Below are 12,191 nucleotides of genomic sequence, written 5' to 3' on the forward strand. Positions count from 1 at the left end.
ATAGCAGTGCCGACAAAAATTGAGGCTGTCAAGTATCCCCAAGATGTCAGTTACAAGTACAACTGTATGGTGACTAACATAACATAATAAAAAATTTTAAAAAACAAACAAACCTATGTTTTCCTTTTATCAAGTCCAAACTCTTCACACTACTATAATCCCTTTCTTGGCATTTTCAAATCAAATCAAAGACTTCTCTTCCGTTCTCTCAGTTTCACCCTAATCTAACCATTACCCTAAATGATTTTGTGTAACATGTTTAACTCTTTAAGATATAAAAGAATCTTTTTATTTTTTAAAGAGAACCACAGAGGAATAAATGGTTTCAAACTGTGCAAATTTGAAATTCAAAAATAGAACTGCTACAGACAGAATTGATATTTTTTCATCTACTCTACTAGTCAAGCAAATCATTACAACATCCTATTTGATAGCCTGCCCAGAAAATGTGGTAGCCCTACTGAATTATAAGCAATGTGAGACTCATAAAGGGAAATCAAATATATTATGCTTTCCCCTAATAACAGTTAAGGCGCACTACCTTTGTGGCACAGTAAATTAATATTCTGCACACTGAATTGGCCAAATAGGCAATGTGATTTGGCAGGTTTGAAAGATGTTGTTAAAAGTTATGCTTTTGGGCATGCCACAGCCTTCCTTAAAAAATCTGAAGTGAATATTTTCATAGAAGTTTACTATTAGCATGTATTTTTCTAAAGAAACTAACACTAAGCAGTGGTTGTTAGCATGTATCTAAAGGAAGTACAATAATTTCCTTGGTGCATATCCCTTGTTCGTATAGAGTTTATTATCTAATTGACTTGAAAATTTAGAAAAATATATTTTAGAGGCATAAGAGATGCATACATTATGGTCCAGAGACCATAGCAGATACAGCATGAACAAAGGAGGAAGAAAAGTTGAGGCAGAGTTTAAAAAATAAGTGAGTTTTTATTACACTTTGCATGCAGAGAAAGACTCAAAATTATGAAACTAATGAGAATCTCACTTGTCAACAAAGTTTTTATATTAACTTTTTAAACTCAAGTTCAGCTCAATGTGACATCTTTAAAAATTATTGTTTGGTGTTTTAACTCAAAGGAAATGATCCTTTTCTTTTTTGTTATATTTATGTTTATGCTAGACTCCAAGCAAGCTCCAAGTGCATGTGGGTAAGTGGACAAATTTTCAGATATGTTGGTCTTTTATGGAAAGCTAAGTGCTATATATGGTCCTTAACACAATTGGTAATGCAAAGAGAAACAGCAGGGGGAAGTAAGCTGTGGATTAAGTTGGCAGATGGGAAAATACTTTCAGAAGTGTATAAAATGCCTTTAAGGAGAAAGAAATATGAATAAAAGAGAAATAGAGGTATCACTTGTGTTACAGAATATATGTATTATATGTATATATTATATTAATTTCATAATACATATTATACATAATAAATATATTATGATTGTTAATATATTATTTCAGAAGAAGTTTGCATTGCATTGCATTTTGTTTATCTAAAGTAAAAAAAAAAGTTCAGGCTGACCAGCATTTCAATGGTAGAAGTGTATGAAAATGCAGAAGGGCAGTTGAAAGAGGGGTTAGGACTCTGTGGCATGGGGGAAGGGCAGCCTGCCTAGTTCCACTCCACAGAACACTTGCCCCAATTCTGGTGACTCTGCTTTCCTCCTTCTCAATCAACTAGAAACACAAAAATATTCTGCTCTGCCTCAGGATTTCTTCTTTCTCACTCAAGCTCTGCAATATTACTTTTTCCTTTCTTCTTTTATTGCATTACCTAGAAAGAAGGAGCCCTCTATTCGTCACAAGAGTCAGGAACAGAACTCAGTCCTTCCCTGCTCACCCCCTGGCTCCCCCAGGTCATGTACTGAAGCTGGCTCTTACAGGCTGGATAGCAGGCCTCCCTTCCCAACTTTACATTCAGTGGCATCATGTTGGTAGCTTCAAATTGGCCATGGCAGAGGAATTTACACCAAGGAAAATGTCAAAGCCTACAAATCAGTTTTTGTTTCTTTGGCTTCCAGGGAGCCATTGTTAAATATGTGCCAGCACAACACTGCCTAAATTGAACCACAGATTCTGTTGCCTAGCCTATTAGGTTCAAATAGTTTTTGATGTATCATATATCATATATGGAAAGGTTTTAATTCCCAGTAGTTCTGCCTGTCACAGATTTCCAAAGGTGCCATAAAGTTCATCTTTAGCTTATGTTCTCTGTACACCACAATTTAACAAGAAAAATTGTGATCCTGCATTTGAATTTTAAAGAAATCCTTAGGTACTGCCATCTAAGAAAACCAACCAACCCACCAAACTACCAACCACACCTATGATTTGCCATGCTTTTGTGCAGATGTTTCTATGCTTCACACAGAGATTTAGTAATGAAAGCAGTCTTCCATTTCTCAAGAAAACAGCTTCCTTCCTCTGCCCTCTTCGAAGGGTTTGAGCACATTAAAAAGAGGAAATGTGGCTACAAAGCAAGTTTCATCCTTGGTCATCAGACCTGAAATAGGAAGAAGGCCTCAGGCAAATACACAGCATCTTGCTAAGAGAAGAATTCAGATTTTTAGTCCATAAGTAGCTAGTTCTTTCTCATCTATATGTCACAAACACCAGGTACCATCAAAGAAAGAGCAGGATGAAGTTACAATGCTTTCCTTTGTTGTGAAAAAGTTTTTTTTTTTTTTTTTGGTTTTGTTTTTTATCTTGGTGAAGTGCCAATAGTTCATTTTTGCTTTTGTTTCTCTTGCCTTTGGAGATATGTCTAGCCAGAAGTTGCTGTGGCTGAGGTCAAAGAGGTTGCTGCCTGTGTTCTCCTCTAAGATTTTCATGGATTCCTGTCTCACGTTTAGGTCTTTCATCCATTTGAGTCTATTTTTGTGTATGGTGTAAGAAAGTGGTCCAGTTTCATTCTTCTGCATGTGGCTTTCCAATCTTCCCAACACCATTTATTGAAGAGACTATCTTTTCTCCATTGGATATTCTTTCCTGCTTTGTCGAAGATTTAGCTGACCATAGATTTGAGGGTCCATTTCTGGGTTCTCCATTCTGTTTGTGCCAGTACCATACTGTCTTGAAGATTACAGCTTTGTAATAGAGCTTGAAGTCTGGCATTGTGATGGATGCCTCCAGCTTTGGTTTTCTTTTTCAACATTCCTTTGGTTATTCGGGGTCTTTTCTCATTCCACACAAATTTTAGGATTATTTATTCCAGCTCTGTGAAAAATGCTGATGGTATTTTTTTATAGGGATTGCGCTGAATGTGTAGATTGCTTTGGGTAGCAGGGGCATTTTAACCATATTTGTTCTTCCAATCCATGAACATGGAATTTTTTTTTATTTCTTTGTGTCTTCTTCAATTTCCTTCATGAATGTTCTATAGTTTTCGGAGTACAGATCCTTTGCCTCTTTGGCTAGTTTATTCCTAGGTATCTTATAGAACTCCTCTTTCAGCTGTGTGGCATTTATACCATACAGTTTCATCACACAGTATTTCTACCAAATACAACTAAACTAATCTTTATTTCCACATGAAAAATTTGCAGAAATGAAACTGATTATACTTCATGTAAAATTAAGTACCAATGAAAACAATATTTGGATACTAAAATGTAAGACATTACATAAACACAAAGGCAGACAGATATCCTATCACAAATATTTAATTGTAATAGCAGTGAATATATTACTTGTCATAGAAACATCATCTAAATAATAATTAATGTTTGATTTCAGTTACAATTCTTAAATTACTGACTCACTAGAAACAATATTTGCCTCCCTGGTTTCCATCCCAATGAACACCATGGGATGTGTCTTTGCTACTATACATTAAATGTACTGGACAGGTACACATCCAGGAGGGTTTTCATTCACCAATTTTTTTTTGATTGCCTACTATATACATAAGTTTTCCAGCATAATTCTAGATGCTGGTACTCTTCTGCTTGCTTCCATTTTCTCAGAATAAGAAGCAAGTTCATCACCTGAGAGTGAGAATGAAGAAAGGGACATTGGAGAAATTAGAGAAAAGATGTGAAACAGTCATCTATGGGATTCTGAAGAAAGGGATGAACCGGGAAAATGTAATATGATTACTGGGTAGCATTGAGTCCACTTGAGGCCAGCAGTTATGAATATAAAGTGTCTTTTCTGTAGCCACATTCAGCTGTGAGGGTGCAGGAAGAGTAAGATTTACCCGAGATGAGGTTTTGCCAAATGAATATGAAGTGAGAAAGGGCGAATGAAAGAATGTGTGCCCAAAAGTGATTGCAATGGTTGGCCATGGAATTTAAGCCAGGAAGGAGGGAAGCGATGACATGATGGGATGAGGATATGGTAGTTAAGAGTACTGGCTTGTTGGTCTTTTGAAGTCAAGATACTAGAAGAGAGAGCTAGAAAGATAAAAGATGGAGTTAATATTAGGATATCTACTAAGTCCCATTTTAAAACCCAACTAAAGTTTACATTTTTTTTTCTGTATTCTCAGTGTCTAGCGCAAGGTATGGTACATCATCTATATATTGAATAAAAATGCTGAATGAACAAAACTCTGATCCTATAATTAAGTAATACTAAGTATGTGAAGAACAGCTACATTGATGGATAGCACATTCGTCATTCCCTGAACTAGGTTCAACAGATACTCTGTTTTGATTTGATCTCCAAGATTCCTTTGAGATTATAGTTTGACAAATATTAAACTAAGATCTGACAATCAGCAGAATGAGTGCACCTTAGAAAGCTAATACATTTAATGGCCAACGTACATCACATAGAAATGTAAAAAAAATTGAAATATTAATTAAAACAACTGTACAAAAAATACAGCCTTCCAAATATGAGTTATTTAAGAATAAAAACAAAACTACTTTGAAAGATTTTGAATCAATAGTATTAAGTTCTCAAACATAGACACATTCATATTTGTGAGCTGAGGAAAGCTTAGATAGTAATTAACGAAACACGTATTTTAAAAGACTTTGTTATCTTTTCTAGGGAAAGCAGGCCTAACTTTTTGTCAAGCAACTTAAAATTTGTCCTCACTAGAAAAACCTCACGGTAGATGAAGATTAAAGCTATGACAATTTACCCTGGAATTCTACAGGGTGCCTACAAAACCTGAAAACACGGATGAGGAAACATAATATTGTGAAGGGCATTGTCAAACCACAAAGAGGTAAATTAATATTACCTATTCTTTCAGACTTTACACTCCGTTGATGATTTCATAGGAGAGGTGTGATTTCTATATTCACTCAAGGACTAGATTTAGCTGCCAGATAATTTTTTTAAGTATAGTTTACACACTATGTTACATCAGTTGCAGGTGTACAACATAGTGATTCAACAAGTTTACATATTATGCTATGTTCACCACAAGTGTAGCTGCCATCCCTTCCCATACATCGCTACTCCAGTATCATTAGCTATGATACTGGAAGCCTGTATCTCCCACTCCCCTTCACCTATTTTGCCCAAGCCCCCCACCCCCTTCCCCTCTAGCAACCATCAGTTTGTTCTCTGTTTTTATAGGTCCGATTCTGCGTTTTGCTTGTTTATTCATTTTCACTTATATGTGAAATCATATGGTATCTGTCTTTCTCAGTCTGACTTATTTCACTTAGCATAATACCCTCTAGGTCCATGCATGTTGTCTCTAATAGCACAATCTCATCCTTTTTATGGCCATGTAATATTCCATTCATTATCCATTTGCTTATTGATAGACATGAGTTGCTTCTATATCTTGGCTATTATTTACAATAAACTGCAATAAACACAGGGATGCATATATCCTCTCAAATTCATGTTTTTGTCTTCTCTGGGTAAATACTCAATTGTGGAATTATTGGATCATATGGTATTTCTATTTTTAGTTTTTTGAAGAACCTCCATATTTTTTTCCACAGTGGCTGTACCAATTCAGATAGTTTTTGAATAAATAAAAGTGAAGAATAATGTTTATAACTCTAATTTCTTCACGTACTACTTTGGTGATATAAGGATCAATTTCTTCCTTTTCCTCTTACACAAAAGTTAATATAGGGGACGTGTGAAACAACGGCAGAAACTTTTAGTTTCTTATAATCCTGGGTATTTATAATCCTTGGAATGATACTGGAGCTCCACCAAAATCCACTGTGTCTTTCATCCATGGCCCGTAATATCTCAGAAAGATGGCAGTTTGCAGCATTTCTTGTATGTGACCATGTAAGTTCTCACCCATGGAAGGTGAGAAACAGAGAGCCTAAGACTGTAAGTCTACCTCTTGCAGACCTAATTTCCCCTTCCCATTAACTGGAACGTCAGTGTGGTATTGACTCAAGTTGTATTTTACAGATGGCAAGACAGGGCCCAAGGGGACAGTGGAGCAATCACTGAAAGGGACCTATGTCCCAGAGTAACTATGAGGAGCAGAGATTCTGTACTAAACTGAACTATCACTGTCAGGACTTAACATAAAAGAGAAATAAACTTTTGGTTCTTAAGCCACCATATTGTTGGGTCTCTTTGACACAGTAGTTAACCTTTACCCTGACACATACAAATGCCAAGTCAAGTAGTGCCATCACACAGTTGTCAACTATATTAAAAATTTACAAACGGTAACTTTTCTGAATTAAATTCAACCTACCACCAACGAGGAAAGAGAATTCCCCTCTCTCTCAAAAAGAGAAGAGTGACATCATGAAGAGTGCTGAGATCAGGGCTATGAAGTTTCACCGGATTAACTAAGCTATCCCTAAGGTTTCTCTTGTTTTGGAATGGGTTTTAAATCACCAGTAAGTGAAAACTGAATTTAAGAAAAAGAGATTTAAACTTGATGTGGAAGCTATGGCACAAGTTGGACCATAATACAATTATTAAAATGAACAAAAAGTCTAAAATGCCATTGTCTAGAAAGTGAAACAATACTGTTTCTTCCATTGCTGAGTTTAATTTATTCATTATTTGTTTCACACAACTTGAAAGATACTCCTAAAAGGAGCTGTTGGTGTTTTAAAATGGTGTTTTCCAGAATGAACACATATTTCATGTTTTCTATTCTAACTTTACCAGTGAAAAGCTGGAGGAATTTGTGGGAGAGAAACAATGCTTTCTTATTCGTGCAGGAAGTCAATTCCAACAAAAATAATTTGTCAGGGCTCCTCTGGTTGTTTGAGACAAAATTCAACACAAATCAGTTTAAACACAAAAGGGGCATTTTTTGGCTCAAAATTGAAAAGATGGAAATGGCACGGGTGCTTGGCTCCAAGACTTTATCTCCCCTTCTCTCATCTGCTTGTCTCTGCTTGTCTTTATTCACTCTTGCTACAGAGATTTCCTTACACAGAGAGGTATACTGCCTGGGAGAACCCCGTGTTCCTATGCAGTAATCTTGAAGATGCAAGAGGCAAGCAGAACTCTGTTCTGCCGGCAACGACAGAAAAATCCCTGGCAGGGCTTTGATTGGCCTCTCTTTGGTCCCCTGTGAATCCCTCGGCCAATCATGTGGGCAGGAGGTTGTGGACATTTGATTGGTCGGGCTTTAGTCACACGTGTATTCTTGGAGGAAGGGCTATAGAAAAGAAAGTTTCAGAGTTTTAAATATTTTTGTTACATCTTTTTCTTTGTAACTTGAAAAATAATACTGGGTTTGAAATATTTAAACAATACTCTTGCTGCTTCCTTCTCTAAATAATTAAGTTTTAATCTTAATCAACTGACTTCTTTTCTATACTGCTAACCATCCAATGACAATGGTACTGGGACTAATTAATTGCACTTCATCTCAAAAAATACTTTCCTACTAGGGGCTCTAGTTTATAGTTTGGTTATTCTATATTCCTGTGAGATTAGCAAACTTGGAAAGGAAATGAAATGGCTCAAGTTTTAAATATACATATACTGCATGAGATGTTATGTTAACTTGTGGATAAGGCCCCGGCTCACCTAAACTTGTCATTTATAAAATATTTATTGTATCAGGAAAGGTGTGCAGAAAGAGGGAAGACATAATCCCTGCTTGAAAGGTTTACATAATAACTCTGGAAGCCGTTGCAATAGGGCATCTTGATTATTAAAACTGTAAACTGCTTCCTGGAGGGGCAAACAGAGGTAACTGGCTGCATGTTACAATCCACAGTTCAGTTTGGCATAGCATCTTGCACAAAAGTGTATCCCAAACCACTTTACAGAAGTGAAATTTCCATTCTCAAGCCAATATATGCTATACATTACAGAACAGCTGTGTGCAAACATTGCCTCATGGGGGGAAAAAAAACTCCAGGCATTAGGTCATGAGATGAAAATCCAAAGAAGAACTTAGGAGGCATGGACCAGTAGGGCAGAAAGGAGGGAGAAGAGGAAACGATAGGAAAGGAAACACATTAATCTGCAAGATTTAGAAATGAATCTGTGATAAGCTTAAGAGACATCACATGCTTTTTCCCTGGAAAAAATTGAGAGTGAGGCAATCTTTTACACAATCCAAAGGAGTAATAGCAGAAGTTAAACAAAAAAATTATGAAGTGAAAGCTGACAAACTTTCACAGGAGTGGTACAATTACATAGGCTCGGTAATTTCAACTACTATGGGATAAAGGCAATAAAATGATATATCTTGAGGTAACCTGAATTATGATAAACTATTACCTGAAAATGTTAGGGGATGAGATGTACTGTGAAAGCTAATTTCATAAGGATAAACACTATACATAAATTGTGCATTTTAAAGTAAACAGAATTTTATAAAATATGCTTACTACAGAGAAAAACCAATTAGACTACATTCTTTCAGAATCTTGTTAAGAAACCATAAAATGTCAATTTTTATTTGAGTCCTAGAAGTAGCAGCTAGTAGGGAATTGTATTTAACAAATGAAGACAGAGAGCTTGCTATACTTAAACTGGATTCCTAACATAAAATCCTGCTTTTAAACTAAATTAAACTTTTTATGTAGAAATGACTCTCAAGAAATTTTTTATGATTTATATTTCATATCATTTAAATAACATTGAAATATTTTTAAAAATTCAAATTCTCCATTTTGGATGTTCACTTGAAGCTTAAGTTTCTCTTTCGAGTATCATCCAGATAGCAAATTAGCCTTCCATACACCGTGTGCATCAAGAACATTATTCAAGTTCTACGAACTGCAAGATTATCCATTTAACAACAGGTTTACATAACTCATTATAAGTTACACACTTCTGTTAAGGGGATATACTCTGGAGTACTGGAGTTTCCCACATAAAAATATGATTAACTCTGGGGCGCCTAGGTGGCACAGCGGTTAAGCGTCTGCCTTCGGCTCAGGGCATGATCCCGGCGTTATGGGATCGAGCCCCACATCAGGTTCCTCCGCTATGAGCCTGCTTCTTCCTCTCCCACTCCCCCTGCTTGTGTTCCCTCTCTCGCTGGCTGTCTCCATCTCTGTCGAATAAATAAATAAAATCTTTAAAAAAATATGATTAACTCTGTATCTTGTGCAAGCGATTCATGTTTGGCATCTGCTCATTTTAATTTGGCAGGTATCACATTTTACACGACACATATAACACTGTGCATGAGAAGTGAAGAAATCAAATCCATAATGTATTATTTCCCAAAATATCTGGAAATACTGGATACTCAGTTGGGTTGTAGATAAATTTGTATGTCTGGCCTTTAAAGGACATGGAAGATTACGTAGATGATCACTGATTTTGGCAGTGTAACAGGGGTTTAGTAATAACTGATGTGTATGAAGATTTCCACTAAACTGGGTGTGATTAGGTTTTCTTTTCCCTTTTTTTTTTTAAGATTTTATTTATTTATTTGAGATAGAGAGACAGACAGAGATAGCGACAGAGAGCAAGAACAGGGAGGAGAGGGAGAAGCAGGCTCCCTGCTGAGTGGGGAGCCCAATGTGAGACTTGATACCAGGACCTCAGTGAGACCAAGGCAGATGCTTAACCGACTGAGCCACCCAGGTGCCCCTTTCCTTTACCTTCTTAGATACACGGTATTTTTCTTTTTTAAGCCATGCTACCTGAAAAAAAAAAAACCACTGTGTCATAGAAGGAAAATCAATCGACTTTTCAGGAATTTCCATACTATCATATGTCTTTTTTTATATATATCTTAAGAATGATGACAGAATAAAGGATCTTCCTCTGCATGTTCATCTCCCCCATATGCTCACCTCAGAATGAAAATCAGAATAACAGAGTGGTTAACAGTGTTGGAGGCAGAGTCAGAATGATAATCTTGATTTAGCAATTTCCTTATCTGTGTGATGGGAGGTAAAAACCGTACTGACTTCAGCACTTAGCACGGTGCCTGACAGATGACAAGCATGGGATAAACAGCGGCTACTCTTATTGCTGCTATTACTATTTGCAACTCTAAGATCTCTCAGATAACCCTGAGAAGTCTTCCAGAGACTATGGTGATGGGAGGTCCCAGCTGAACTGCTGAGGTCATCCTCCCCCATTCCAGCCTCATCTCAGAGTCCAGCCATCATGGTGATGGTGGCATAGTTGAGATAGCTGATGACTCTTCAGCCTGAGGACACTTTACTCTGTTGGCTGCTGTCTCAATTGTGCCTCTCTCTAAGGAGGGAAATGTCATGTAGTAGAAACACACACACACACACACACACACACACACACACACACTCCTCTGGAAATCTCAGTTTGAGTTCTGTATCAAGTTTCAAGATCACTTATTCCAGGGGTTCTTAACCTGTGGTTGAACTTTGGAAAGAGGAAGATGTCCATGAATTCCTAGAAATGATATGCTAAATTTTTCTTTTTTAGTGTTCATTTTTATGGTAAGAGAAACCCATGACTTTCAACAATTTCTCCAAAGATTCTGTGTCCTTAAAATAATCAGGAACCACACTCATTGAGCTTCAATTTCTTTCTCTATAAAATGGGAATAAAAATAATGGTCCTACTGGCCTTACCAGGTTGTTCTGAGGACCCACTGAAATAGAGTGTGAAAGACTATAAGTCATCACTATAGAAACATTTGCTATTCCTATCCTTGCTGCCATTATTTTTTTAAAAATCAGTTTGTGTGAACAGTTCTGATTACACAGTGTCATCCACAAGGAACTCAAAATCTTATATCTACTTTTTGAGACCCATGTCATAGCTTGCCCAAGCAGTAAGCACTGAAAAGAAGATTGAGGCACTACCTCCAGAAAATAGTCTACAGATGTGTTTGGTTCAGTTCACATAGTGTTCTTTCAAAAGTGAATTGGTTGTCAACATTTAGAAATCAGGAGTTTTCACTTAAAAAAAATCAGATTTTAGGTTACTTTAAAAACTGAAATATCTGGCATCCTGAGTCACCTTTCTGCAAGACAACAATTAGCTGGAGCTAAGTACAGAGACATGTGTGCTTCCTGTACCCCCAAAGTGAATCTGGCCCTCCTGCTTCCCTCCTAGCCTATAGATGTGAAGTCTAAATCTTAACTGAGTATAATCAGTCTGCTTTGAAAATACGTAAAATAAGATCTCACCTCCCCTCTTTCTTCTTGGAAAGTTCTTTCAAACTTCAAATATAGAATAGTTAGAATACACCTTCAGGCAATTAGGGAGAAAGTAACTATACTCTCCACATACATTGCTCTCTGTTAGCAAATTCTTACCCTTTGAAAGAACATCCTCTAACAGGAATACTGAAGGGCAAGACCCATGACGTGATTATAAGATCCAAGAAAGAGGCAAGTGATGTGACTGGGGAAAAGCTGTAAGTTCACAATGGAAAGTCATGACTCTGACTCATAATTTGAGCTTGTACAAATCAATAAGTACGGAGAAATAAATGGACTGCTAACATATACTTTGGGAGAACTTGAAATGAATCATCAACTCAAAGAGCCTCTTAATTTTGACCTGAGCAAAAATGTCAGTTTTAAGGATAAGAAAATTGTGAAGTATAGGAAGTATAGGTGTTTGTTTCCCTTAAATTTCATAGGTTACAAGAGCTTTCACAAGGCTGACTTTTCTCTGGAACTCATGAAGAGGAAGAGCCACTATGACAATTAAAAATGCATGCTGAATCAACAGATGAATGGATAAAGAAGATGTGGTGTGTGTGTATATATATATATATATAAATATAATATAATATAATATATATTAATATAATATAATATATATTAATATATTAATATATATTAATAATATTAATATTT

The 12,191-nt window shown here is 36.4% G+C and overlaps 1 protein-coding gene across 9 annotated transcripts in view; it reads right to left on the reverse strand.

The window, feature by feature from the left end:
• Positions 1 to 12,191, reverse strand: part of SLC25A21 (solute carrier family 25 member 21) — a 479,253-nt gene that overhangs the window by 195,266 nt on the left and 271,796 nt on the right. Inside the window, exon 2 of one of the 9 annotated variants that reach the window (XM_034648648.1) lies at positions 9,993 to 10,034. The exons of the other annotated variants lie outside the window; for them this stretch is intronic. The gene's annotated coding sequence lies outside the window, so the exon portion shown is untranslated. The remainder of the gene's footprint in view (positions 1 to 9,992; positions 10,035 to 12,191) is intronic. 9 annotated transcript variants of the gene reach the window in all.

Source organism: Ailuropoda melanoleuca, chromosome 20 (assembly GCF_002007445.2).
Source record: "Ailuropoda melanoleuca isolate Jingjing chromosome 20, ASM200744v2, whole genome shotgun sequence".
NCBI classification, from domain to species: domain Eukaryota; kingdom Metazoa; phylum Chordata; class Mammalia; order Carnivora; family Ursidae; genus Ailuropoda; species Ailuropoda melanoleuca.